The sequence below is a fragment of the Malaclemys terrapin genome, chromosome 2 (assembly GCF_027887155.1).
Source record: "Malaclemys terrapin pileata isolate rMalTer1 chromosome 2, rMalTer1.hap1, whole genome shotgun sequence".
In the NCBI taxonomy this organism is placed as follows: Eukaryota; Metazoa; Chordata; order Testudines; family Emydidae; genus Malaclemys; species Malaclemys terrapin.
The window spans coordinates 33,859,801-33,887,211 of record NC_071506.1 but is presented as its reverse complement, the minus strand read 5'-3'; the positions used below and the strand labels follow the sequence as shown (position 1 = coordinate 33,887,211).

The window sequence follows — 27,411 nt, the reverse complement described above, 5'->3', positions numbered from 1 at the left end:
TCCCCTCCCCGCCAGGGGCTGCGGGCTCCGCTGCGGCGGGTCCCCCCTGGGGGCCCAGGGCCGGGCCAAGCGGCTCTGAAGTAAAGGAGAGCGAGTTATGGGCTCCCCCGCTGCCCTGGTTTGACTCGGCGGGTTGATCGAGTGAAATTTAACCTCTCCCTGGCTCCGCACACACAGCCCCGGAGCGGGACGCTTGGCAGTGACCCCATCTCCCCGCATCAGTCACAGCCGCGCGCGGCCCCGTCCCGCTGGTCCCGGGGCTGAAGAACGGCCCCAGGTGACACTCAGCCGCGGCCGGCGGCTTTGCAAAGACACCGGGGAGGGTGAGAAACCCCCCGGTCTGCACACGCAGAACCGCCCGGCGCGGGCCCGTCCTTCGCTCGGGTCGTTCAGCCCGGGCAGCCCGCTCGGCACACGCCGTTCAGTCGGGGCAGTAGCAACCGCCGCACCTCACAGCACCGCAACGCAACGCGAGCGGCAGCCGGGGAGCGACACCCGCCGGCGGGCCTGGCTCAGCTGCCGCAGGCGGCTGCTTTTTGCCTCCGCCCCCCTCTCCCCCCCGGCAGAGCCTATTTTTAGCTCCCTCTCGTTGGTAGCGTCCAGATGGCTCCCGTATTCCCCCCACCCTGTCTCAATGGTAGGGCCCGCCGAGGGGGGACAGAGAACTGAGCATGTCTGGCCAGGCTCCGGCAGCTCCGCAGCCCAGCGCCGGCTGAGCCTGGCGAGCGAACGCGCGCGCGCCCCACGCAGCGCGGGACCCGGCCAGCAGCCGGCGCAGCGCTCCCCGGCCGCCAAGTAAGTTTGGGTGGGTGCTCGGGAGCCTTTGCCCCCCCCCCCGGGCCCCGCCAGCGGAAAGGCGCCGAGCTACGGGCAGGGCAGCCCGTGCCCGAGCCAACCTGCACCCTCCGCCGGAGTGGGGCGCTCAGCTCCAGGTGCCCTTGACATGCCGCCGCCGCTGCTGCTGAGCGGGTCAGTCTGCCCCGGGCGTGCGTGGCACGGGCGAGAGACGGGCGCCGGGCAGAGGCAAGGATGCCCCGGGGGAGTGAGTGCCGGAGGAGGGTGCTGGGCGCCAGGCTGGGGGGAGTGGGTGCTCCCGGCAGTGGCCGGACTGCTGCTCGGAGCATTGCCCCCCTCTGCGCTTGGCAGCATTAATAAGCCTCTCTGAACCGCGGCGTTTGGGGGGTTTGATTACTTTGCATTAGAGCTGACGGAGATTGACCGCAGCTACCGAGACACTGCAGTGCCGACACACACAGCCCAACCCAGCCCTCCGCGCATCCCGGTACTGCGGGGGGTAGGTGCAGCTCCGCGGGGTGACTGGCTGTCGTCCTCCTTGCAATGTGTGTGTATGCGAGTGAGTGAGTGAATCCAGGTGGAACACGTCCTTTTGTGAGCGTGTGGCTTGGAACTACAGTCGGTATGGTACGTGTAACTTTAAAGTTGCTGCATTTGCTCAGAATCTGAGAACAGGGACGGGAGTAGCATCTATTATGCTTAGGAAGCCCTGGGGAGATGATCTAGCAGAAGCTGCATGTGATTCTCTATCATCATTCCTTCTCTCTCCTTGGGAAATCCATGGGATTGTTGTCTGTAGGAAAACAGGCAGTCTGTCTGTCCCCGCGGTTTTCACAACTTAATTTCCACCCGATGACTTCTTATAGATTAGCCCATTTCCCTTTGGAGGAAATTGGCATGCCCTAGCTGTCAGCAAGACTTTTGCATCCTCATTTCTTGGCTATCTTAAGAGGTTCCCTGGTCTTTTCAGATTCCTTAATGAGAGGCTGCTTACTGATCTGATCAGACACTCTGCATCTCTTTTTCTGCTGGCATGTTCCAGTGGAGATGCACTTTTGCACTGTACTCATTTATTCTCAGTAGAGCAGCCTCCTGAAATATGCATATCTGGTGAGATGATTACACCAGTGGTGCTATTGTTTTGTAGTCATCATTATTAAAGGGGGAGTTTAACTATATTAATGCACAAAAGCTTCAACAGAAGTAAACTGCAACCAAAATAGTCAAAAATGAAGATTGAGAAGCAAATACAAAAACTAAGTTGTTTTTGTAATTAAAAAATCAAATTACATTATTAAAAAAGTTATCAAGATTTTACAGGAGTTTCTGATAAAACCAAATTGCTACAAACAAAAATGGGAAATAAAATCTTGCTGGATTAAAATTTACTTTCTGCATTAAAACATTGCATTAATTCATTGTTTATTAATATGAAATATAGTGTGTGTTCATATAGTTTAGTACTGATTAAGTGCTTTCTTCATTAAATGTCTGTCAGTGGGGAATATCTTAAATACTAAACTAAAATACATGTTTATCTCAAAGAATAGATGTTGATATTTAACCTAATAAGCATGATGAGATCTATTTAAAATATGCATATAAAATCATTTAAAGTGATGTTTGTTACTCATGTACATCAGAAATTTTTGGATGAAACTAACCTTATTAATCTGTAAGGTAGTCAGTTTAGTTCACCTTCTTTCATATATAGGCGTTACGTTGTCTAAAATTAGAAGGATTTCAGGACCCATTTCTTCTTTTCTATGGGCAGGGGATTATTTGCAGATTGAAAATCAGATATCCATTTTACGAAATGATTTAATAATGGGAAAAAAATAATACTTTGCAATACTTCTGTTGGATTGCAGGGACATGGTTTTTGTTTATGAAAATATTTCTGTTAGGCTCCTGACTTGTGAAGCTTTGTTATGCCAATTTATTTGTGAATAGTTTCTGGTATTTTTCCATTTAATAGCATGATGGGGATCTATCAATTTAATGGTTTGATTCTGGAAACACACTGATGACTGTCTCTGCACATTGAATGAATTGTAGTGGGACTCATGAAAATAAATGTGTGCACATGTTTAAATGTTTTCAAGTTAGGCCTAATTAATTTAACTAGTAGCCAGTAAAAGTTAAAGGCATTTTGAAGTTCTCCAGTCCCCAATGTTTGCTACCTTCGTGCTGTGTACTCTTGACTCTATTAATTAATGGTGTTCTGGGTGTGGTGTGGGTTGCAAGTGGGAAATGAGGACTGTAGTGTGTTTATTCCTCCTTCACCCATCAAAGGGGGGGGGGGGGAAAGGGGAGAGAATGGGCAAAAGAATCCTAATCTGTGTCCTTCTGCAAACCATTAAGAGTGTATATGAATAAATTGCTGTTCCATGCTGTGCTGGTATTCTCCTTTTTTTTATGAGGAGTGACTAATGTGAAAGTTGAATTCTTGCACATTTCCCTTTGCTGCCCGTTCCATAAGACTGGAAGAGAAGGGAAGAACAGATTGGGTTACCTATGATGACAATTTAGTGAAAACTATGGAGGAAAATTTTTGAACATGCCAACCTTGAGTTGGACCCTGCATTTGATTATCTTTGAGCTGGGGTCATAAATCTTATTTAAATCCAAGGAATTACCAGAACATTAAAAATGCCTCAGTTTATACATCTAACAGTCAAGGCTAATTTTATTTAATTGGAGGCACTTCTGTTGCACTCACCATTGTAGTACCTAAGTACCGCTCAAACACTAATTAATGTATTTTATTCATAAGGAACCTGACCCAAAGATCAGGCAATTTAATGGAAAGACTTCAATGGACTATGGATCAGGCCCAAGGTACTTAAACTTAGAACAGAAGTAGTGATTACCATAAGAATGCGTATATGTACAGAACATACTCTTTTTATTAAATTATAATTTGTATAGTGAGCCGAATCCCTACTCAGATGAAACTTCCTTTGATGTCCAGAACTCAACCCAATTAACAGAAATATTTAAGTGGTTGGAGTGTTGGGCATTAATTGTCCATAAATGTGTAGTTTAGCAGGACGTAGTTTTTTTCCTCTCAGGCAGTAAAAGATGTAAATTTTCTGACTCCATACGTTTATTTTCCTTGAAAGCTCTTATTGCTCCATTTTTTGCTTAGTCTAAGGCAATACAGTATATGCACTTTTTTTTTTTAAAGTACAACTCCTGTTCCAGGGGTTCATATTATACTTCTATCACAATTCACGTCTCCAGCACTTTGGAGAATAATAGTGCTGCGTAAAGAGATGTTAAAATAATTATTGTAGTCAAATTCATTTTAAAAGGTTGTATTATTAATAATGCTCCAGGACATTTCCTAAGGAATTAATGCTTACGTGAGGTTAACAGTCAGAAGCAAAATTGTAAGGTTATGAACATTTCCAGTCAACTATTAAGTCACAAGAAAGTTTCTTAGCTTTTATTGTTATTGTTAAACTACCTTATGTGATTTTTCTTGCTGGTCCTTCAATGAGCCTGCTATTCTCTTCAGTCTATTGTAGCAAAAATATTAAATTAATGACATTGTTGAAATAAACACCAGAGATGGCAATTTCCAGTCAAAATTAACTGACATTGCAGCCAAATATAGCTTAGTGGTGAGCTGAGTTAACTGAGGCGGGCACTAGGTGCTTTTGAACTTACTGGGCTGTTAAAAGAAGAAACTTGAACTTTTGTGTTTAATAGGGGCCACTGATACCTGAATTGAGGAGGGCTTCCTTTTATGTTGCAACATAACAAGGTCTGTGTCATGGGGGGTGCTTTTAGTAGGACTGAGAGCTATTACAATTAGAGAGCAGATGAAAGAAAAAGAAGCAGACACACCCGTTTGTTGGAGTTCTCGGGGCACATCTTCAGCTGGAGTAAATTGTCATCATTACACTTCAGTGGAACAATGACACTTCATGGCAGCTGAGCATATGCTCCTGCTGTACTTTTTAAAATGTATTTTTCTTCTGCATCTACCAACCCTATTCAAGGGTTGTAATAAATAAGGAGAGGATACAGTATCCTGTGAATGTCAACTGCTTTCTGTCCCAAACAGGAAATAAAAGGTGGGTGATTTTCAAATCTTCCTGATTGTGCAGAGGCTAGAAATCATGACAATTATCGGTGCTTATATGTGGTGGTGAAGCAGTAGCAGTATGATTAGTAAGTTTCTTGCTGTGTGTAAGTATCCCTTGTGTACTTCCCCGTTACCCTCAGAAGCAAAGTGATCCCGGAATGGCTTCCTGTTCCTTGTCCTTTTTTGTTAATGTGGGCAAACACAAAATTGCTATGTGGATTGTTAGCTAGTTTTAATCCGCTGCTTCTAAAAGTGGGGGAAGGAAGAAAACCAGAGTAAAAATAGAGATGCACAGAGAAACAAATGCAGAACATTGTTAATCCTAGCATCATTGGCCAAGCTGCTTCTGCAACATCGTGCTCTCTAAGGAGCACCATGTCTCCTCATAGGAACCAATGCTCCCTAAGAGCAAAGGACCCTTTGCTGCCTAACTCCTTCCCCTCCTCAGAGGATCAGCCATAAATGTCAGTTGGTGCTTTATGTTTGCAGCATTGTTGTGGCCATGTTGGTTCCAGGATATTAGAGAGAAGGTGGGGAAGGTAATATCTTTTATTGGACCGATGTCCGTGGGTGAAAAAGACAAGCTTTTGAGCTACACAGAACTCGTCTTCAGGTCACTGTGGTGCTTTAGTAATAATGTGGAGGGAGGCTCCTTGTTGTTTTCTAGGCAGGAGTGGGGCTGGAGGTGGATTCTCCGCATTTGACTGACCTGCAACTATGGGAACCTCAAAGGGACCATGCAGCTTGAAACTAATCTTGGCGCTGCTGTGCGCCAGGGTGAATAGTCAGGGGCCAGTTGGTTGAAAGCTCTTCATTCACAATGGAGTTCATAAGAAGAGTTTACCAACTTTGCTCCTCACAAGGCAAATGCTGTACGTTATCTGAGATCCATGTTACAGGGCTCCTATGTCCTCCAGATACTCAGCAGGAGGAAGAGAAAAGAAAGGGGATCAGGAGTATATGCACGGTATACTGCTGCTGCTTAGTGCATGTGCAAGTGCCTCAGGTGACATGTGACCAGGATTCATCTCCAAATTTGGACTGCTGGTTGGATCATTAGCTTGTCTGGGCTGGGTACTGACTGGGAGTGCGATGTGAACCACTGATCCATGCCCACCCGCCTACCCCCATGATATGCTGATGGTGGTGGAAGAATGAGCTGCTTCCTTCTTGAGCAACTCCATGGCCTCTAGCTGATGAAAGGGGAACAGATTTCTTCCTTTCCCCATACATATAGCCTGTAGGGCCCAACTGTCACCCGGCATGGTCAGACAGATCCACAGCAAGTTTTATGCATTTGTATGGGAGTTTCCTGCCTTTTATGGATAAGTAGATCAGGGCTCTATATATCTCTTTGCAATTTATAGACCAGGTAACAAAACAGTGTACTGGGCTGTCTCATCTTATGCGGGGGTTCCGTTAGTGCGTAAAGCAAAAACCGCGTATAGCCAAAACCCCATTTAGTTTAATGGCGGGCAAAATGGCCCGCACTACAGGTATAGTATTAAAACTGTTGTTTTTCTCTTTTTGTTTTTTGTTTTGTTTTTGTTTTTGCCAACCGCGTAAAGTTGAAATCGCGCATGTTAAATGCGCGTAAGATGCGACAGACCTGTATTGCCTGGTAGTTAACAAACTTGCCAGTCCAAATAATTTAGAAGAATAAGATGAAGGGGAAAATTAAATTTAATAATTTCAGAGGAATAATTTGATTTGTGCTAGATATTAATGTATAGATTCCTGAATTCCAGGGCCAGAAGGGACCATTGTAATATAGTCTGACCTGGATAACACAGGCCATAGGACTTCCCTGAATTAATTCCTGTTGGAACTAGAGAATATATATTTTAGAAAAACATCCAATCTTGATTTTAGAAGTTCCAGGGTTGGAGAGGTCACCACAACACTTTTGTAAATTGTTGACCCTCATTTTAAAATTTGCAACTTTTTTGTAGTCTAAATGTTTCTAGGGTCAACTTCGAGCCATTGGATCTCGTTATACCTTTGTCTGCCAGATTGAAGAGCCATCTTTTTATCACATTTTGGCTCCCTCTGCAGATATTGATCAAATTGCCTTTAACTCTTTGTTGAGCTAAATAGATTGAGCTCCTTGAGTCTTTGACTATATGGCATGTTTTCCATAAAATAATTCTTGTGGCTCCTCTTTGAACTCCCTTTACCCTATTAGTGCTTGGATGATATGTCTACTATCCTATTTTCAAGTCCTCAGGAGAGGCAAAATGCTGAAATATTTGGACATAATTGTTCCTTTCCCCAAGTGGATTTCATCTGGATGTGCATGCACCTTCAAGCAGCAGTAAAGCCGTTAGGTCAAAATATAGCACGTTGGTAGGGAAAAGGCACTTGTTTAATCGAAATAGATGTATCTTTTTAAGTGTAGTCGTCTGCTAATAAATCTAATATTGATCAAAGTTGAAAGATAAATGAAAAAGCCAAAATTGTAAAAGGTCTAAACAGAGCCTCTTGTATTTATTTTGTCTCCTCATAAATCATTTTGACAGATTGCTCACAGCATGTACTGCATATTTAGCTGATGAATAATATTAACAATAATAAGCAGTATGTATAAGATGCATCTCCTATGCCCTCGAATCAATAAATAGTCTGACATAATGTATATGGGCTCTAGACCAGAATTGCATACTCAGGCAAAGCTTTCATTGAAGCTGATGGAACTCTTTGAAGAGTATGAACTTCATGATTTGGCTAGGAAACACAAGTGAAGTTTGAATAATACAATATGGAAACAAGCATGTAAATTGTCAACTTAATGTTTTAAGTACTACTTGCTATGAATTGCATGATCAGGCGTGTAAGTTTGTTCCAGTGTGATTACAGGTCTGTCTCATCTTACACGGGGGTTCCGTTCCGTGGTTAGCGCGTAAAGCAAAAACCACGTATAGCCAAAACCCCATTGAGTTCAATGGCGGGCGAAATCACCCGCACTACAGGTATAGTATTAAAACTGTTGTTTTTCTCTTTTTTTTTTTGTTTTTGTTTTTGCCGACCGCGTAAAGTTGAAATCGTGCATGTTAAATGCGCGTCAGATGCGACAGACCTGTATTCAAAATAACGCGCTTCTGAAAAGCAGAAGTACTAGAAAGCTGCTCTGTCTGTATCTAGAGCCAGACGTGTTTCAGAATTTTTAACAAATTACACTTCATGCTGTCCAGAGAATCAACAACCTCTGTTGTTCAGGTTAAAGAAGATTCCTTAAAAATATTTAACCCTAAATCACCTTGAACTAGTGCTAAGCAAGACATTCCAGAAAACTTACAATTTTCTTTAAAAATAGAACACATCAAATGAAGTCAGCAAAAAAAAAAAAAAGGGGCGGTGGGACCCCCCCCCCCCCACGGCAAGTGACTGGCCGCTGCCGCTGGTAGGGCCCCTCCTGCAGCTGCTCAGTCTCTGCAAGCCGCCAGTACCCCCAACCCCACAGCTCCCAGCTGCCTCTGGCAGCGGCAGACAGACCCTGGAGCTGCTCAGTGGCTGCTGGAAGGGCCCCCTCGCTCCCCGCAGTGCAGGGACCCCTGCAACTGACTGACTGCTGCTGCCGCCAGGCCCCCCTGAGCTGCCCAGCCGCCGGCAACGGCAGCAGAAGGACCCTGGAGCTGTTCAGCGGCTGCGAGGCCCCCCCAAAACTCCTCAGCCAGCTGCTGCCGCTGTCAGCCCTCCCCCTCTCCTCCCCCCGCAGCTGTTCAGCCGTGGTGAGCAGCCGTGCCCCCCGTCCCTCCCAGCTGCCTCCGACGGTGGCATAGGGACCCCAGAGCTGCTCAGCAGCTCCTGGAAGGGGCCCCGCACAGCTCCCCAACCACTGGCAGAGGTGGGGGGGGATTCCCCCCAGCTTCAGCCCCGCAGGGCAATGGGGGCCCTGCAGCTCCCCATTTTGTCAGGGATGTTTTTAGTAAAAGTCAAGGACAGGTATGGCTTCCGTGATTTTTGTTGTTGATTGTGTGTGACCTGTCCTTGACTTTTACTAAAAATATCTATGACAAAACAGAACAGGAATACTTGTGGCACCTTAGAGACTAACAAATTTATTAGAGCATAAGCTTTCGTGGACTACAGCCCACTTCTTCGGATGCACTCTGAAACCTATGACAAAACAGTAGCCTTAAGTATGACCATGCAGTAGCATGTCAGCAGGAGAGTAAACATTTTGTGGGGGCATAGAAAATATCCCTTGAAGAAGATGATTTTGAATTATGTGCAGTTTCCTCTGCATGGAGCCTGTCCAAAGTGACTTGTAAACCAAAGCTGTTGCTGCACTGAGTGGATATTTAAGATCCCATGACACTTTTCAGAAGAGTAAGGGATTTCCTCTGATGTCATGGGCTGCTACTCGTTCAGTGATGCTGTTTGTGAAGGTATATATATTGAAAAGGTATCCAAGTGGCCCTCCTTATTAGGCAAGGCGCCATCCCAGAGAGTACAGTTCTACTACTCCATGGTTCGATGACTCCATTTAAACAACTGATTGTCAGTCCTTTTAGGGGTCTGTTAAGAGGTTACTCTGTGTGTGTGTGTGTGTGTGTGTGTGTGTGTGTGTGTGTGAGAGAGAGAGAGAATGTAATACATACATTAAATGTCACTTTTGTATGGCCTGCTTCTGCAGCTACTCAACATTTGGAAGTCCTATTGAAATCAATGGAAGCTCTGCGTGCAGAGTAGTTGTGGGATCAAGTCTTATTTATATAAAACCCTTCAGGTTGCACTGGAATGAAACCATTTCACAAGTAAAATATTCATTGTATTAGTCATTAGGATGGTAATTTAGAAAGGTATGAAAAATACTACAAGTATGGAAAGGTGATGGTGAAACTTAACAAATGTCTTGAATGTGGCCAGATCTATCTTTTGTGGCAATGTATAGCTTTGTCATCATGGTTCCATCCTCTAAAACTCTGTCAAACATATAATTATTTTATTCCATCCTCAAACAGTTTGCATACAGTTACGAAATCAAGAGTTATTAAAAATACATATATTTCGCATATGAAACTCTGCTAAGGGTCAGCATTTTGTATTGAATACAATGGTATTAGATTAGGTTGTCTCTTCCTTGATTGTATTTCCTTCATTGTATAAATTACCACTGTTTAATTACAGAACCCAGTGTATAGATATTGCTGATGTAAACCTAATCCATTAAGTTGTCTAGTTTTATGGTAGCTGAGTCCCAAGCTGTCGTATGCCTTACCTTGAAGAAAAGACAAGATTTATGATGCTGATCTAAACACATTCCCAGATGATTAATAGATGATTGATATATTAAAGCTGCTGCAGTTACTGAAAAGAAAAACTAAAGCAGCTTTCAAATCCCCAGTGGTGGAGGAAGCAAAGTTTATTTTCTTTAGGGATCACAAGTGGTGGTAGCTGTCTAAGTCAAAATATATTTTATTTTTTCCTCTGTCTTTTATTTGTTTATTTCTGTTTTGTTTACACCTTGGGAATGTTATCTTGCTCTGTGGTTTTTATTTAAAAAAAAAATTCCTCTAGGATTATGTTTGTCAGTATTCTTCTACAGTGAAGTTAATAGCTGAAGGACTAATGTTAATCTATTAGTCTCACACCTGTGAGTCATCGTTTGCATCATCTATGGTACTGATTACAGCAAAAATATTTTTCATAGAGTTGAATCTTTCACTGGTGGATTCAGAATGTGAAATTAAGCCACTGGAAGAAGACCAACACACGGCTCTCCCTGCCACAGATCCCTTGAAGTAACTGGGTGGGGGCAGGAGGAGTATGCATTTAGAGCTGGTCTACACTAGAAAATTAGATCGACCCAACTACATTGCTCAGGGGTGTAAAAAATCCACACACCAGAATGACATAGTTAGACTGAACTAAGTCCGCATGTAGAGAGCACTTGGACGATTTTTTTGTCGACCTACCTGCCTCTTGGGGAGGTGGATTGCTGACGGGAGAATCCCTCCCATCAGTGTAGTTATGGTCTATGCTGTAGTGTTTCAAGTGTAGACAGGTCCCTATTCTGTATATGCTTGCATGGATGGGAATATCGGGGATTGTCTGGGATGTAGAACACTATATAGCACTGTTCCCTGAGCATTCTTCCCTGACCCAGCCCACTATGTCTCCATTCTCTCATCCTCCATGTCCCTCACTACAATACACTTTTCTTGAAGCCCTACAAACCTGAATTCCCACACCTCTGAGAGGTTTTTACAAGACAGCTAATGTGCATAGAGGCCACAATGGAGACCCTAAAAAAATCTAACTAGATACTTAAATGAAAGAAAAATTACAAAAAATCCCGCAAAACCACACACTAAACAAAATTCACAGAACTAACACCACACAGGCTAACCCTTCATTGCTCATTCACTTCGCTATATATTGCATCCCGTCCTTCTATATGTTGTGTATCTAAATTGTAAGCACTTTGCAGTTAAGATCTTATTTTTCACTTGTCTGCCAAGTGCCTACCATGCTCAATTGGCTATATAGAAACAGTTGTTTGTTCAGTAGTTTATTTCCAAATTAATCCATTAATATGGAGTCTAATTAATAGGGATGCATAACTGAAAACACTCCTGGCTATTCTTATCTTGAAAAATTGAAAGGACTTTAGCTGTATAGTGAACTCCAAACAGCTGAATACAGTTGGTAGGATCTTCAACTGGTGTAAATCAATGTAGTGCCATTTTACACTAATTGAGAATCTGGCCCTCTGAGTCTTAGTGTAAGATCTGGAAAAAAAATCAAAGAAAAAAGCAGTTTCAATAAGTTATTGGAGAAGTAGTCCTGCTTATCTCATCATTTCACATTAGAATGAAAGGAAATTAATAGTGCATCCATATGTAGAGGTCTTCCATCAAATCTCACTTGACTTTCGTTTTATTCTTGTTGCTTGATAGTAACAAGTTATATGGGCTTGTATTCTACTGATTTCTAAACTTGTTTTGAAAAATTACCTGTTGAAGGGCCTGAAGCACATGTGAGTAAAGCTGCTCAGGCGTGTATTTCACATTACTTCAGTTGCAAGAAACTTTACTCCTGGGCATAAGTGTTTTGCTAATTTGATCCCAAAAAGTGGACATGAAGAAAGAACACACCTTCTATCTAATCATTTTAATCACTGCCCTGTTTTTTTAGAGACTGGATCTGGATTAATAGGGGCTGGATTCTGCCACCCTTACTCACTGTGAGTAGTATCTCAGTCCACAACTAGTCCTCCTTGATTTGCACCTTACTCTGAGTAGTCCCCTTTATTTCAGTGTGAAAAGAGTGGCAGAATGTGGATACCTTGGTTAATAGCAATTTACTAGTAGGAGAATATATGCTGATTCAAAATGTACTACACTTCAAAATAAACCATCTTACATTGTTTTGTCTCTTTGGGGGCATCTTCTAATACTCTAATATTGCAGTGTCAAGGATTACTTGTGCATCTGCATTTAAAATATAAGTCATAGATGGTAAAACTCTTGGCGGTTTTTATGTTAAACGTAAATTACATAGTGTTCTTGGAGCTAAGAAATGCTCTCATAAGCATTTTGGTTCTGATTCAGTTCTCAGACCAGTCTTACACCGATGAAACACTGTTGACTTCAGTGAAGGTACTTCTGATTCTCACTGGTGTAAGTGAGATGAGAACCAGACCCCCAAAAGAATTCCCAGAGTATTCAAGGAAAACTAGTTAATGATGGCATTATTTATTTAGAACCTTCATTTCAGAGTTACATTTCTGCATAAGAAATGCCTAGCTATGCTGTTAAGTGATGTTATAAACACATTTATTTTTGGTTTATTTTAAATGTCTAAAATGCTCCTCTGATATATGCTATAGGCACTTGAACAAACATGCTGGTGAGGGATTTTTAGTGAAGGCTGAGCTTGCCCATGCTTGGTCTAATTGGACCAAGAGAAGAATGAGGTCTAGTGGTTAGAGCCCTCGACTGGGTATAATGTGCATCTGACAAGATATGCTGCTAACTGAGCCAGCTGCCAAATTATCTATTAATAGTAGCTTCCAAGAGGTCTTCAGGAGTAATCCTGTAACAAAATGCAGAAGCACTATCTAGTTCCCAGTAAACAAGGGGTTAATTCAAACTCCATTCCCTTTTGACAGGTCTTGAGAGTAGGGCTGCTGGACAGACAGAAGGATAAGAATGTCTAGGGAAAGGTATCAGAGTAGGGAAAGGTAGGGCTCCTTTCTCTGGCTCTGAGGATCTTCCTACACAGAAATCTAGTGGGTTGTGTTTTTTTGCTTGTTATTTTGTTTGGCTTGTGTATACAAATATTCTCTCCTACTAAAGAGGCCTCACTGCTCGTAGCTCTGATTTGCTTCTGCTCAGCCATCCCACTAGGGACGACACAATTGCCTCCATATGTTTACCTGTTGCTGGCGTTTGAGCCTGTTCTGTCTGCTAAGCGAGACAATCTCACATGTTAAATAGGTTGGAAGGGAGGCTAGGTCCCCATGGAACCTCCCAGGTGAGAGTGCTGAAATCCAAGGAGCAGTTGCCCACCTGGATTCTGAGTATGTTTTGAGAGGAAACATTGAGGCCATTTCAATAGCATTACAGAGTCTCAGCACTGCAGGGGGATTCTCTTTATGTCAGGGGAGTTCCCTGGTGGCCTAAACCAGTGGTTTTCAAAGTTTGGGTCATGACCAAGTACTGGGTCGCAGAATGCAAGGCATTGGGTCACCTTGTTCAGCACCTAGAGACCCTGGCGGCCAGCCAGTAAAAACTAGTAATCTCTACCTGTTCTGATACCGCGCTGCGCTCCGGAAGCGGCCAGCAGCAGGTCCGGCTCATAGGCAGGGGGACCACGGGGCTCCGCATGCTGCTTCCACCCCAAGCACTGGCTCCGCACTCCTATTGGCCGGTAACCAGCCAATGGGAGCTGGGAGGGGAATGCCTCTGGATGAGAGCCACGCAGAGCTGCTTGTGCGCCTCCACCTAGGAGCCAGACCTGCTGGCCGCTTCCAGGGTGCAGCACAGTCTGCGGTGCCCGGATGCCAGGACAGGCAGGAAGCCTGCCTCTGCACCCCGGCTGTGCCACTGACCGGGAGCCACCAGAGGTAACCCCGTGCCCCAATGCCCTGCCCCAGCCCTGAACCCCCCAAACCCAGAGCCCCACCCCGCAGCCCTCATCCCTGCACTCTAACCCTCTCCCCCATCCCAAACCCCTTATCCCCAGCTCCGTTGGGTCATGGGCATCAACAATTTTCTTCAGCTGGGTCACCAGAAAAATAATTTGAAAACCACTGGCTTAAACCACTGGCTGTACTTTTTGTACTGATGGGGCCGTCACATGGCATTAAATAAATGGGTCCACAAGTCAAAGTCCTGTTCACAAAAAAATAAAACCTGCATGAATTTTGACCATGGAGCCACCTCCTTCTCATTATAACAATCTTGTAACACCTGCTCTGGGCCACTTCAGAAAATGGAATATACTGTTCCTCAGTCTGGAAATATTATGGGCAGATTGTAGCACTGCTAAGTTAAGGTTGCCTGACACTTTCTATTCTGACACCCTGTTTTCAGTTGTTTATACCTTTGCCAAACTTTAACTGTTCGTGTTGAAATTTTTCAATGATGGATGTCTGCCTCAGACTGTATTTGCTTTTCTTGGGCAGCTTCACCTAAAGCTGTTCAGCTGTTTCAGAGAACAAGGCCAGGGAAAAAAGAAGTAGTTTGCCATGTAAAATAATCTTACTATTATTCTGGAGCAGTGACTTGAAATTTGGCAGGAGTGTCTCCCTGGTGTCAGAGATGTGTCTTTTGCTGCCTTTGTGAATATTTGCCCAAATTTAGTCAATTTATAAGTGTTGGAAAAACCTCAGTTTGCAGATGATCTGTAGAAACTTGTTATACTTTGACAGCCGAAGGTGCTCTCTGTACTGATTATGCACCGGCCCAGGGATACAGGGGCTGAGCTGGACTTTTCCTGCAACTGCTCCTCCTGTCTGCCAGAGGCTGTTGTGGCACAGGAACTGAGCAGGGAGGCTGGGTATCCTGTGATCAGTATGTTTTACCCCTACCCTGGCCCTAGCAGGCACCCAGGCTGCATGGAGAAGGAAGCAGCCTGACTGAAACATAGAGGGGATAAATGCTAGACTGGGGGGAGTGGATTGGGAGCTGGGTGGTGAGGGGATACTGGGATTGTTGGGCACAGAAACTAGGAGCTGAATATGGAAACTGGGATGGAGTAGTGGTGGGAAACTGAGGTCAGATGAAGAGAGACTGGGACTAGCTGGGCAAGGAGCCTTAAGGGGGATACTGGGAATGGCTGGTAAGGAGACTGGAACTGAGAAGAGGAGAGTGGGGAGAGGAACTGAGATGAGGATTTGGATGGGGGAGACATGGGACAAGAATAGTACAGGGACATGCTGGTGGGGAGAAAAGCAGAGAGTCTGTTTCTCCCCCCTCCTCCCCAGACACACTTCCTTCCAGAGCCTGGAGTGGAACCCAAGATTCCTGAGTCTCACCATTCCTCTGCTGTCACCAAGTATCTGTGAAACCCTTTGGCAAAGTGTGTGTGTCCTCCTCTTCTAACGCTGGTCCACCCAGGACATGGCAACTTGCTGCTGCTATCAGGTAATCCCTTAACTCAAGTGGCATAGGGAATTCTGTGTTCTACCCCTGCTGATGACCCAAATAAGGGTCAGGATGGTCATACATGGTAGGATTTCTCTTCCTAGTTACCTTTTAAAAAAATAAACATAAAGGAATTACATCCACAAATACGTTAAAATGTTAAGGTTGCAAAGTGAAGCTCTCAAAAGTTAGGAAATGCCAGAAGGAAGGTTGCCTGTGGACACTTGACCTTAATTTCCGCTGTGCCTCCATTCCGTGAGTGTGAAATGGGGACAGTACCATCCCCCTAACCTCACAGGGGTGTGGTGAAAAGAAATTCATTGTAGTTTGTGAAGAACTATCTATACTGTGCCCTGAATGAGGCAGTGTTCTTTTGGGGGTGGGGAAAGTATGTGAACATGTAATTAAAGACTGTAGGATAATGTATACACGTGAAAGGGGGGAGGATGAATTAAAGTTTCACAGGGAGTCTTAATTCTGGCATTCGCTAATTTGAGTGCTTGATTTGCAACCTTAACTTTCTTTTAAACAATTTTTGTGTGTTGTTTGTAAACACTGTTGGACCATTACAGGCGTGGAAACAGAGTAAAAACAGGGACCAGAGAGCACTGGGAAAAATTTTCCTGGAAGCTTTGTTAGTGCACAAAGCTCCCAACACAAGCCAGGACCCACAAGTCACAATTTGTACTCTTAGCTTATTGCCTTAAAGGTAAGGGGCTCCCAGCAGTGTCAGAGTGCAGGGAGAGAGCAGATTCCTTGTGGCCACTGCTCCTCCCCTTGAGTAAATGGGTGGAGAGCAAGAAGGGAACCATAGAGGGACTTGGACTCACAGGGGTTTCCATAGTCTGAGGCAATGCACCCACTTACCACTCCTTACTTCTGACCCAAAGTCAGTGTTGGAATTTGAGCAAAATTTGGCCCTATGTGAATTTTATTTTTTTAATCAGTGACAGACTACTTTGTCTGTGGCACTAAAGGCTAGGTACTGGCTGAACAACAGAAGTACAGCATGTGTGGAATATGTTGTAAACGTAGTCAGTAAGACATCTTTCTCAAAGATCCTCCAACCTGTGTTTCCCAAGGACTGTCTAAGATCTTTATAAAAATACTTTAATTCATAAAAATATCTCATAACATAAACAAATGTATGGTCACATACAGATTACCCAATTCCATTCATTCACTGTTGGCAGGTTCAAATTTTCAAGTATGTTTGACTGCTGCAGGCAGAGGTACTCAGATTCTGTGATGATGAGTGTTGTAGAATTGAATTTCCCAGGGGAGAAAGCAAGCAGGCTCTGACTTTCTATAGTTGAAGCTTCTTAGGTAATTTGGGAGAGCACTGATGGACTCTGAAAGGAGTCATAGTCAGCCTTCTTCAGCCAAAAAGGAAGTCTGCATAGTCCGAGGCTTTGAGGGGAATGTGGCTATTAACTTTGATGGGAGGATTCTCCCAACTCAGGAATCATGGGGAAGATCCCCTGTTCAAAGTACAAATGTCATCTAATTTCTTATCATTGCTAATTGCCAAGGTATTGTGTGCTACCTGCTCCTCCTACACAATTATCTAAGTAATGTCTCAATTCACTCTTAGTGATATTACAACTTGTTACCAGGAAAGGGCCAGTCTCTTCTGCAGCCTTTCTGAATGAATCCATCAGGAGGAGGAATAGCAAAATTTAAATATTTTTTTTTTCTGTCTCACTTGGTTTAATTTAGATTATCCCTTAACTGTTACAAATATGTGAAGCTTCATCTGTTTAGAACTGCAGGTTTTGTCAAGCAACTTTTTCTCTTCAAATTTTCCCTTCCCTTGCCCCTATAACTTGATTTTTGTGAAACTTTGTGTTTTATACAATTTGTCCCCTTGATAAGAATGCATATTCAAATAATCTTTAGAATGAATTAATGATCCTTGCTTAGTTCACCAGACAGAGCATGCTTTAGAAAACTGCTACACAGAATCAAATGGGCTAATGTTTTCTGCAAGAAATCAGATGGGTTTCTTTGTACACAGGTTACTTACTCTTATGTGAATCTCTTCATATATGTTGTACAGATTCTTAGAATTTTGATATGTTTTGTCCTTTTTGAGATCTTCCGGTTAATCAATGAAAACAAGAACTTGGGCTAAGGTATAGCAATTGAGTATTTAAAAAGCCACTCTGTTTTTTGTAGTCTGTTCTTTATTTTTCCTACTCCTGTTTGCATGCTGTTACCGAAGTACTCTGCTGTACACTTATAGTAATCAGAAATTATTTTTTAAAACATGCAAATTAATCTAAATCATGCTAGTCAACTGGAATTTAAAGGGCTTAACACTAGAATGGTATAAAACACTAAAAGATGGTGTAAGTGGCTTGTAGTTTTCCAGATGCTTATACCTGACATTGTGCACCGAAATGCTTACACATTAGAACAACACAAATTTCAGTGCACAGAGCATTCAGTTTCAATGCCAGGATTAAGTTACTTAAGTTTCTTTTGGAGATCTTGGCGGTGGGAATTTTAAACCACTAGCTTTTTTTTGTCCTTCGCCTCTCAAAAATGTCCATGCCATTTTAATTTCACTGAAAATTAGTTTAGCAAAAATCTGTTTTGTTTTTTTTAATGATTATTTCTTCAAGCCTTAGTATTAACAAAGGGAAGGGAATATTTACACTAGTCGTGTACTGAATGGATTAACTTGAATGACAGCTCTTGTTACCTCCTTACTGTATGTCCCTGTGTACTGTCATCAAAACATGTGAAAACCTTTCTACCAACTTGTATGCAGTGGTCTCAGGATATTAGAGACCAGGTGGGTGAGGTAATATTGGACTGACTTCTGTTCGTGAGAGAGACAAGCTTTCAAGCTTATATAGAGAGAGCTTGAAAGTTGGTCCAATAAAAGATATTACTTCACCGACTTTCTCTTTCTTAGTCTACAGTCATGCTTTATATTAGCAGGATTTAGATAATATTTTAAAAGTTTTAAAAAACACTTTAAGAGTACTTTGATTAAACACTCTTTTTACTATCTGTATTGCTGTCTTGTTCCTGTTAGTATTTTAGGGAAAAAAGGGTTTCAAGAAGAGGCCCTTAATTTTGTGTGTCCATCACTGTATAATCCATTGGTTGCATGCCCATCCACCACATTTATAGGAATGTTTGTGAATGCAAATGCAGACAATCAGTTGCTACTTTTGTACATGTAGGTGCCTATTTGCCTATGAAAATATATTACTTGCCCATGCAATTTGTGTGTGTCCATACAAAAGTCTTCCTTAAGAAATATTAAAGACTGTTGAGGTTAGCTGAAACGTCTACACTTAAAACATTAACAGCAATGCAAAAGTTTAGTTACAAATGTTGGCAATAAATTTCAATGTTTTAAACATTTTAATTTTAATTACTACAGGTCAGTCATCTCCCAATTAAATGCTGCCATTTTACTGTCTTTGGACAACTTGGTAGAAAGAGCTAGAGATGGGCTCAAAGTGCAGAAGTTAGATCTGAGCGTGAGTCCAGATTTTGAAACCAGAAGAATTCAGATTTGAGGCTCATTTGGTCTGTTATAGGGAGGCCTTAATCTTGAAATTCACACCTGGATTTGTACCAGAACTTTGACTCCTCTCCACAAAGTGCATCAGGGGATCAAAGTGTGAGTTCTTGTTCAGACTCAATTGTAACAGCAGACAACAGAACTGGCAACTCTACAGAGGGGTACATCATGTGAAACCAGTATTTGTGGTCAGAACAAAGCTGAAATGTTTTGTGGAGACTTATCTATTTCCAAAAAACTTTATAGATTTTTTTTTTTTGAGTCCAGGGCAGGGGAGGGAGAAAGTGACGCCTACCTCAGTGGCTTCATTCTCAATTCCGAACAATTTTTTTTTTTTTATTTAAAGTTTTGCTTAAAATGGAATTGCCATTCTCCTGTCCGCTCTAGAAACCAATGTGCTATAAGAGAATACCACAGACTCCTTCCCTGTGTAACTGGATGGTCAGTTTAAAGCAGAATTCAACCAAAACAGCTCTGACCTACTTGTGAAGAATCTCAACAATTTCTTTGTCAGAGGAGAAGCAAATGGAGTGGCTCTCTGGATTTAATTGTATAAAATGTATATGCTGTCCACTGCTTCATGGTTAGTTGCTAATGTGGCCCTGTGTGCTGCAGTGGATTGGGCATCTTTGCTTTATAGACTACTAAATATAATTTCTTTTGTACTTGAAACCTTTCCTGACACAGCTGCTGCATTGCTGACTGCTACAGATTTTTACGTGTGCCAACCCATTAAATCCTATCCCCAGTAAATGGTGCACAGAATCCAAGGCTATTTGCTTCAATGCTAGTGAAGTTTAATGAGAAGATACAAGGAACAACATGTTTGTCCTGTAGTACAGTGCATTTCTGTAATAGTTTAAATGAAAGAAAATAGAAAAAAAATTAATCCTTTGTTTTGCTCTTGTTGCCTAGTTAAAAAAATAACCTATCTTACATAACACAGTGTTGCTGTTTTCCCTCTCTTAGGTAAATTTCAAGTTGTTATACTGTGCCTACCAGACATGTAAAAAGATTACAGACAAATAGCAAAAACCTTAATGCCCTTTAACCCAAGTTGGTACTTACTGAAATCCTATTTGTTTTTGAAGGAAACACTAGAAACATTTCAGTTCAGTTTTAGTATTAAATGGATATTGTTGAGGTCATGTTAATGTAAATAATGAGTGATGTGAATAAAAGTGACAAATGAGTAGGCAATGGATTTTTGTATATAATTACTCATCATTTTTTCCTCCATGTTAATTCTTACACATTTCATACAATAACAGATTGTATAATTTTGTAATATGAAAGTGTAGTTTATTTAATGTTTACTCCTGAGAGAATTATGTGCCTAAAAATTATGCGCACAATATTTTAAAATTCTGCAAATCTTATTTGTCAATAAATAAATGTGGCTCCCCCAGCGCAGGGGGACTCGGCAGTGAGGCTGCACCTGACACAGTGCAAAGGCTGGGCCTGCCCCCAAAACACCCCAGGGCCCTGCCACTCTCTGCCAGGTGCACCAGATGTGGGTAGACAGGCTTAGCCCAGCATGATCCAAGTGTGGAGGGGCTTAGTGTGTGGGGGATGCAGGTGTGGGATGAGAGGTTTCTGTTTGGGGCAATCTGGGTGCAGATAGCTCAGTGGGAAATCTGGATGCACAGGGGCTTGTTGCGCGGTTCCGTGTGCAGGAGCAATGGGACTCTGCAGGGGATCCAGGTAATGGTGGTTGGGATCGGGGGTGGGGTTGGTGTGGGGAGATGGGGCTTGGCGGGGGAGGGTCTGGGTGTGGGGGGCTTGTTGGAAGGGTCCAGGTGTGTGGAGGGGTAGGGCTTGTCAGGGTGAGGGTTCGATGGGCCTGCTTAATGGGGGAGCCCCAGCTGCTGCCGAGGGGACGCCACAGGCTGGGATCCCGCTTCCTCCCATGATTCCCCTATCTCCTTTTCTTCTCCATCTCCCTCCCCTCCCTCTAACATTCCCCTCTCCCTTCCCTATTCCTCCTCCCTTCTTCCCTTATTTCCCGCAACTCCGATTACCCAGCCCCATTGTGGGAACTCCCTGTTCCACAGAAAATAGGAAAGCTCCCAGAATATAGAAGGGGAGCACAACTGGCACTAGGACCCAGGAGGCTGCGTTCAGCTGCAAAGTCAGCAGAGCCCCAGACAGAGTTGCCCAGCTGGGAGGCTGCCTCTTGTGTTTGCAGAAATGAGGAGGGAGGGGGGCAATGGCATAACCCTGTGTGCCCCCCTATGCCTCACTTCTGTTTGGGGAGCAATCCCCCAAAAAACTGCACACGTAGTCACTTCCCTTCCCTGTCCCCCCTCCCCACAGCTGCCCTAGAATAATAGAATATCAGGGTTGGAAGGGACCTCAGGAGGTCATCTAGTCCAACCCCTTGCTCAAAGCAGGATCAATCCCCAACTAAAGCATCCAGTCATGCAGGGAAAAGCAGGAAATGTGCAGGGTGGGGGGAAGCGTTTTCTGCTGTGGGTGCACAGTCCTACAGAATCCTTCCCAGGAGTAAATGTTACTGAGACAGTAACATAACCCTCAATTCCTTATAAATTCTTTCTTCATTATCATCCTTAAAAGCATAGGCATTTATGTGAAATATATAAATATGGGCCAAATCTTCCTCTGTTGCACCTATTGATTACAGCTGCGGTTACCCTGGTGTAATTGAGAGAGGAAGTTGCCTATGAGATCATAGCAGTAATGATTGTCCAGTGTGAATAAATGACTGTAAAATGAAAGCCTTGCCCTTGAATTGTGTGACTAATTTGTGGTAAACACTGGAAAATAATACAAGTATGTCATTGTTCTCATTTTTCCAGTGTTAGTGTTCCAGTTTTGTGGTGGTTTTGTGCTCTCTCGCAATAATAAAATCAATTTATCCCATTCTTTATTCCATTTGGATAGCAGTAAAGTTAGTGTCAATCGTTTTGGAAAGAACATTGCCACTTTGACTACTTTCATTCACCTGCAAAGTGATTTGGGACAATAAGCAAACATTATTTACACTGAAAATTGCATCTCTAGAATATGAGATTATGGGGAAGTCTCTTATAATGGCCGTGGTCTAACATATCATGAGGAAAGAAATAAACAAAAAACAAACCAGTATTGTGCACAAATACACAGGGATTGAATTTTTTAGCAAATGATAATTAACAAGCTGGTATGTGGGTCCAACCAGAAAGGCAGAGAGGTCTAAGTGATATTAAGTGTACACCCAGACTGTGGTACCACAGCATCTGGGTTTAAAAAAAAATACATGAGACATAATTATTAAATCATATCGGCTTTACTTGAACAGAGAAAGAGAGACGGGGCATATTAACAAGATGCAAAAAACCCAAACTGTAACAGCGGAGCCCTGTTAGATATTTAAGAAATGCAGGTAAACAGTGTTTGATTTAGGTAAGAGTATATAGATAGGAGTGTATTTGGGTTATCTATGTTTACTAAGTACTGTATGTACCTTTTTTTTTTTTTTTTTTTTTTTTTTTTTTTTGGCTGTTGTTTTTCAGGGATCACAGCTAAGAAGGGTTATAAGATAAGCCCTTATCGGCTAAAAAAAGATCCCTGCTAAGCTTCAGAATGAGGCATGTAGTCCTTTCTTTGAACTTCCACATAGTGTTCTGTCAGTAAGGAGGCTTTGTGGTTTTCGGTCCCCTGCTCAGTTAATGAGATGTAGAGGTAGCCAGTACTGGACCACCTCATCTGTTTGTGCTTCCAGAGATGCAAGGAACTACCCCATAAAGTGATCATTCTCAGCAGAGAGAGTCAAACTGGCTATGTTGCCAGCAATAGTGTGCTGAGCTTTCGAGTCTCTGGTACCAAGAGGACAGTAAAAGAAAAGATTTTTCATACTCCAAAATTTATGCTTAAATAAGCTATTTAATCAGAAAAGGGCTTCAGAAGAGGTGAGAAAATATGATGGTTTGAATTATAGTGCCATGCTGCTTGCTTAGATGTCTTAAAGGTGGTTGAAGCATTATGCCTAATAATGACTTAAGTCCAAGCAGTATTGTTATCTGTACAGGACTGAACTTGATGGGAAAATATGGGGTATTGCTTTGAGCATTAACATTTTCTTCAATTTTTTTTTGTAGAGACCTAATTATTTTAATATCAGATACAACTTTTATTTTAATAGTGCCCTACTTACAGAGAAATGTGCAATGAAAATATACATAAATTCTCATTCTTCCATACTCCTTTTTTGTCAATGAAGTGAAGCAGTGTCAAGAAATTCTGATTGTTTTCATTAGAAAAGGGCTAGCCATGTAAATGGTGATGTTAACAAAGGCATAATTAGAACTGATTTGATCTTCTGGTCTCACCAGTTCAAATCTCCCATGTGGGGGTTTATTAACTCGATAGCTCTGAAAATTTACAATTTTACACACTGTACTTTTCACTTGGGCCTTTTTTATTTAGAATGTTATCAAAACATATTCAGAGTGATTTTTGAATCCCTCCTAGGCCTGAATGACTTACCATGTTGGTCATTTTCATGACTTAGTCTCTTTCTCTTCTTCCGCCACTTGGTCTCTGTCAGCATCTTTTACACCCTCACTTCATAACACATTTATTTAACAAACTCCAGCCTATAAAATATTCCATTTCCTCTACTACTTTCACAGTATTGCCAACTCCAGCCCTTCAAAACTCATGAGTCAGGCCCCCCAAAATCATAAGATTGGCTTAAAGATAGTGAGATTTCAAAAATAATAAATGTGTTCTTATTTGCTTTCTGTATTTTGTGCCTTTAGGGCTCATTTTGTAATCACAAGATCTAGGCACTTCTTCTTTTAAATGAAATCTGATTCTAACTTAACATGACTCTAGGAGATGAGGCTTTAAGAAAATCTCCAAATATCATGAGTGTTGACAACATTGCGTCTCCAACCTTTTCCTCTCTCTGTGACCTCATTTTCTTCTGTGGACTTCCTAGTTCTCAACTCTACTCTATCTCCTTTGAGATTTTTTTTTTTTAATATAAATTTCAGTGTGTTTCCCTCAAAGTGGGAATCTGGATTTTCTTTCAAGGCTAAAATTTATCTTGGTGTTACATCAATTATGTTAACGATAGGGGAGTGCTTCAGGAAGGGGAATGTATGGAAGTAAAAAAATGAAAGTGTTGAGTCTTCCACCTTAAGGACTGGGGTGGGAAATACTGCATCGTCACAAGTCTGTGAACCCATGTCAATGTAGAACGTTGATGTCAGTCTACCTATTGTGCACCAAGCATACTGAATGATGATAGTCTGTGCGGTCTCCCCAGTCAGGGAGTGGCTGTGGCTTGATGAGCTCCCCCTCAACCAGTACAGCTCTGAGGCCCCAAAGCAAGGCTATGCCTAATTCTTCCACTAGCGTCTGCTCTTTAGCAAAGATAAAGACATAACAAAATGACACCAGATGTGTAGGCTAATACAGTACTTTGAGCATGTACCCAACCAATATCCAACCAATTACTCATGCTGCTATGAAAAGAAGAAATCAAAATAAAACTCCACTGAAGAAAAAAGTTAAATAAAGCTTCATAACTTCAGCTGAGCACTGGATATTATGGATCTCTATAATACTTGTATTACCCCTTAAATAAAAATTATTGGTTTCAGATTTTTAATAGCACCTCAGAGAGTTAAGAGTAGAAGGCTGATTTGATAGACCTGTAACTTGTGCTTCTGACTTGCTTAAGTGTGACTGAAAATCTACCAAGACCAATAATTTTCAGACTTGGCTACTAAAATTAGGCAGCTAAATTCACACTTGGGCACCTAATCAAGAGGCCTGAATTGTAGAGGTTCTGAGCATCCACCATTTTAATTGAAGTGAATGGGAGCTCTAGGTGCTTAGTCCCTTTGGAATTTTAAATAAAATGAAGGTGCATAAATATGGATCTAGTGTCTAATCTCCCACGAAAGCTTATGCTCCAATATGCCTGTTAGTCTATAAGGTGCCACAGGACTCTTTGTCGCTTTTTACAGATCCAGACTAACACGGCTACCCCTCTGATACTTGACTAATCTTAGGCTCCCAAGTTTGTAAATGATAGCCCATGTTTTTGTATTTTACAAACAAAAATATTTTATACAATTATATCACCACTATGTAAAATAATTTTTCCATATATGTGCTTGATGTAAGACAATAAAAACCAACCAAACTTTCTGCCCTCATGGTCAAATTTAGCTGACTACAGAAAGCAAGAGCACTTAGCTGGCTATGTATCTATCTGTCAAAAGAGACGTCTGACCATCGTGAAGTAGGCTGACTCTCACTGGATCCATGCAACCTGCTTGTGAGCCAATGTCAGATGTCGAAAGCATCCCCTTATTCAATGGAGCACCTCTGTCAATTGTGCAAAACAATTATTGTAATTTCCTCAGTGTTTAGCTGACATAGCTTTAGCTGGTCTCCCCTTGGGAAACATGAATTTCATCACTAGTACCACTGACAATTTTCAGACACACCTAAAATAAATCCTCTATCTTTTGTCCTAAATGTTACAATGAAAATACTTTTCATAGGGCGAAATGGAAACTGAAGACTTGGCATCATTTTAAATTCCAGAAATGTGGGAGAAAACAAAGCCAACAAAAGATTCTTCCGGTTTTGCCTGGATTTCAGTTATAGTTCTTGGGCACTGAATGACAGTATCCACCAACATAAAAAAAGACTCTAGATATTTTGATAGAGGTTCATTGCTCTGCATATCAAGGTAAGGTATTTTGTAATGTATAATGAAAATGTTGTTTGATCCTTCAGTAGAACAACATAAGTAGTACTGTACTCCTGGGGGCATTCTGTGCACAATATTTTAAAATTCTGCAAATTTTATTTGTCAAAATAACACTACATAATCACACCAGTTTCAATTATTTTGGTAATTTATTTCAAAATACCTGTCACAAATTCCCCCAGGAGTAGAGAGTTAACAACCCAGTCCCTGTTTCTCAGCCCAGCTGGGTGGCCAGACACCCACAACCCCTCCCCCCCAGAGCCCAGCCATGGTGCCCCCCAGCCAATACACCCAACCCTGCCCCCAGAGCCCAGTCGCGGGGTCCCCCGGCCCAGATACCCGTACTCTCTGCCCCCTGAGCCCAGCCATGGGCCCCCCTTGTGTAGATACCCACATGCCTTCCCCCCCCAGAGTCCAGATACCTGCCTCCTCTCTCCCCCAGAGCCCAGTTGTGGCCCCCCAGCTCAGACACCTGGGCTCCCTCCTCCTCCCAGAGCCCAAGGATCCAGAGGAAGATACAGCCTGATGTTTGGTCCCAGGTTTGCATGGAGTTTCCTGCGTGCCACCGTCTCTTTACCTCAGGGCGTGCTGGGAACTGCGGCTGCCAGGGACCCTCTAGCTTCCTCTCTCTTCCTCCGGCAGTGTCTTTTATGTGTGAGCTGGGCTGTGCCAAGTCCAGCAGCTGCTAGTGGTGGCCAGAAACACTGCAGTCCATTTCTGTCAGGGAAAGGAAATTCTGCGTGCACAATGTTAATTTCTGTAAAATTCTGCATTGCGCAGGGGCACAGAATTTCCCCAGGAGTAAAAGTACAATCATACATCTACAGACTGGTCTTAGCTACTATGTTAACTGCTTGATTCAATGTTCTAAACTTTCAGCAGCTTTTTAATTCATGCTTTTGACTTCTTTGTCTGAGGCAGTTGTTCTAGTCACTTCAGTACAACTAAAGTAGAGAAAATCTAATGTTTGGTTATGTTGGATGGAACCTCGGCCCTAATGAAGCCAATGGGAGCTTTGTTAATTTCATTGGGGCCAGGATTTCACCTCTTGAGTTATGCTTAAATCCTCTAATTCTGAACCTTAAATGCATGTACTTGAGGTGGAATCTTGCAGTCCTTACTCAAGTCTCTCTCTCTTTCCCCATGTTGTCCATTTGTTCTTACTGTCTTACCTTTTGGCAAAGTGAGGATCTTAACCATGCATGTTTCTACCACTGTCTCTCTATAATGGTGACTCATTTAATTCTGTACTAAAGTTTAATGTCTCATTCCTGGTACAACTTCTTTTTGAAGCAATTTGTTTTATACCAGGACTGAATTTGACCTGTTGTAAAATAAATAGTGACCTTTTTGATAGTGTGCTGTTCTTTCAAAGTATTCCATGATATATTCGATTATATGTCATATCTTGAGTCCTGTCTGACATTTCAGGTGCTTTTTCAACTTCATTAATCTTCAATGAATTAATCAGTGTTCTTAATTTTTCATTGTTTCTCGAGGTCAACCCCAAAGATTGCTTTGGCCTAGATTCCTTGCCGATTCCTTGGATGCTATTTCGGTCCTTTCTGCTGTATATGCAACTTTCAAAATGTTGCTTATTATGAACGGGAAGTCTTTGGGCTTTTGTTTCTGAACTTACTTCATT

The 27,411-nt window shown here is 42.4% G+C and overlaps 1 long non-coding RNA gene across 1 annotated transcript; it reads left to right on the top strand.

The window, feature by feature from the left end:
- Window positions 1-717: 717 nt before the first annotated feature.
- On the top strand, window positions 718-27,411 carry LOC128831156 (uncharacterized). Its single transcript, XR_008443769.1, has 3 exons — window positions 718-795; window positions 25,555-25,745; window positions 27,266-27,411. It is a non-coding gene; the product is annotated as an uncharacterized LOC128831156 (long non-coding RNA).